Raw genomic sequence first — 2,608 nt, forward strand, 5'->3', positions numbered from 1 at the left:
CTGAAAAAAATAACTCCTTAATATTGAAAATCCAGTAAGTGTTGAAATTACTGTGATTATTTTTTATCATCTAAATTGCAATTCTACCTATATAAATTCTTTTTGTAATGTATAGGTTCTCTCTTCCTCCCTGCCTTTTAAAAAATTTGAGACAGGGTGTTGCTAAATTGCTAAACTGCTAAATTGCCCAGGCTGGGCTTGAATTTACAATCCTCCCACCTCAGCCTCTAGATTATCTGGGATTATAGGCATGCATTTCCGTGCCTGGCCTGTCTCCTGTTTTGAAATTTTTTTATTGAAGAAGTTTGGTATTATTGTACATTTGCCCACAATCTAGTGCTGACTGCTTCATGCTGCTTCCTCTAACATGTTGTTGTCTTGTGTTTCTTATTCGTAGGTGGCTGGATCTAAAGTAGCATTACCAGATTTAGCAAATAAAAATACAAAGCTCCCACTTAAACTGAATTTCAGATAAGCAGTGAATGCTTTGTTAGCATAAGTGTGTTCTAAATATAGTGCATGGGACACACTAAACATTGCATGGGAACTGCTTACACTAAAAAAGGTGTTGGGCTGCGGTATATATAGCTCAGTGGTAAAGGGCTTGTCTAGCATGTGTGGGGAACCTTAGTTTGACCTCTGTCACAAAAGGAGGAGAATTGCACCCAGGGCCTCACATGTTAAGCATGCACTTTACTGCTAAAATTCAGTTTTAACCCAACGGCCTGATTTTTAAAAAAATTTTTGAAACAGGGTTTCATTATCTAGTAGTCCAGGCTGGCCTTGAACCCATTACTGGTGTATGGTCTATCCTAGCCCTGAACATTTTTTTGGGAGGGGGGTGTTTTGGCTTTTCTTACATATGAGAATTTATTACTATTATCTTTTAATTATCAAAATTTATGATCTCAATCTTTGCTTCTTGCTTTTGTACAGAGTCAAAAGAGAGGCATTGGTATTTTAATAACCTTAAGGTGGACTTCAGGCATGTCACCAATAGTAAATGACCTTTTCAACCAAATCCAGCAACCAGAACTTCATGTTTTCCTCAATAACGTTTAAGCAGTCATCATTAGGTCCAAAATATGTAATTTTCTTGCCATTCCTGATCAGCTGGACCCTGCACACTTCCTGGTAGCAGAAATTGGCTATTTGACTTCAACTGCTGCCCCCCCCCAAATTCCTTTGCATGGGAAAAACCTCTAAAAGGATTGACCTTCAGGCTGTGCCCATATGGGCTGGCTGGCTGGCTTTCTTTCTTTCTTTCTTTCTTTTTTTTTGTACCCAGGATTAACTCAGGTCCCTTGTGCTTGCGATGCAGGCGGTGGCACTACTGAGCTAAATCCCCAGCCCATATGGGCTTTCTTGTATTGTTTGTCAAGCCAACTTTGGTCCCGTTGGTGACTACAGAGCTCGTTGGTGGTATGAAGACCACAATACTTGCCTGTCCTGCCGGTCCTGTGGGCTGAAGCAGAAAAGCTTTTGTTTTTTAAGACAGTGTCTCATTGTATAGTTTAGCCTGTTCTTGAATTGCCCATGTAGCCCAGGCTGGCCTCAAACTCATGATAATCCTCCTTCCTTAACCTCTCAAATTTTGGGATTATAGGCATGTGCCATCACACCCGATTTGGCCTTGAACTCTTTAAAATTTTTTTATTAGTACGTGTTTACAATACATGAAGTTTACATTAATTTTGGGGAGTAAGCACATTTCCGTGACTCAGTTTATTTCTTTTTTTAATCCCCTTCCCCTTCTTACGAACCTCCCTTCAGCCTTGAACTCTTGGTCTTTCTGCCTCAGCTTCCTGAGTGCTAGCTCTACAGGCATGTGTCACCACATCCAGCTGGGCATCCTGAATTTTATCTGCAAACTGTAACCTTAATCATTCTAAAGACTGTTGGATTCAGGTCCATGTATATATTTATGCATATATGTATAATGTTTTGAGACAGGGCCTTACTGTGTATCTCAGGCTAGCCTCAAACTCATGATCCTCCTGCCTCTCTATCCTGAGTGCTGAGATTACAGGTGAGCACCATGACACCTGGCATCAAGTTAGGCCAAAACTGCTTCATAGGTGGTGGTATGTTTTCCTGAGGAGCCATATAACATCTGATTGTCTCTCTATGATGATAGCTACTTTTGCATCTATATCTTTTGTCTGTCTGTCTGTCTGTCTGTCTGTCTGTCTATCTATCTATCTATCTATCTATCTATCTATCTATTATCATTTATCTGTCTGGGGCTCCCAGGGAGGATCCTTATGCATGCTGGGGAAATGCATTCCCACTGGTTTGTATTTTCAGCCCTCTAAGGCATCTTTTGGTCCACTTTTTGTTTTGTTTTGTTTTTTGGTACTAGGGATGGAACTCAGGTACTTGCACCACTGAGCTAAATCTCTGGACCTAAGGCCATCTTTTTAAGAAGAAATACAGTGTAGTCACTAAAAGGTCAGGCTCTGGGGTAGGATAGACTTGGTTTTTGGGTCTATTTACGCAATTTGTTAGCTGTGTGATTGGGTTGATTTCTTTTTTCTTTCTTTTTTTTGGTACTGGGGATAGAACTTGCTGTGTGATATGGGGCAAATTAATTTACTTCTCTTTGCAT

General features: G+C 40.3%; 1 pseudogene; it reads right to left on the minus strand.

Annotated features, from left to right (window-relative positions):
• Positions 1 to 900: 900 nt before the first annotated feature.
• Positions 901 to 2,106, minus strand: LOC104855664 (annotated as a pseudogene).
• Positions 2,107 to 2,608: the final 502 nt, after the last annotated feature.

The sequence above is a fragment of the Fukomys damarensis genome, unplaced genomic scaffold, assembly GCF_012274545.1.
Source record: "Fukomys damarensis isolate Sample0158 unplaced genomic scaffold, DMR_v1.0_HiC HiC_scaffold_39, whole genome shotgun sequence".
NCBI classification, from domain to species: Eukaryota; Metazoa; Chordata; class Mammalia; order Rodentia; family Bathyergidae; genus Fukomys; species Fukomys damarensis.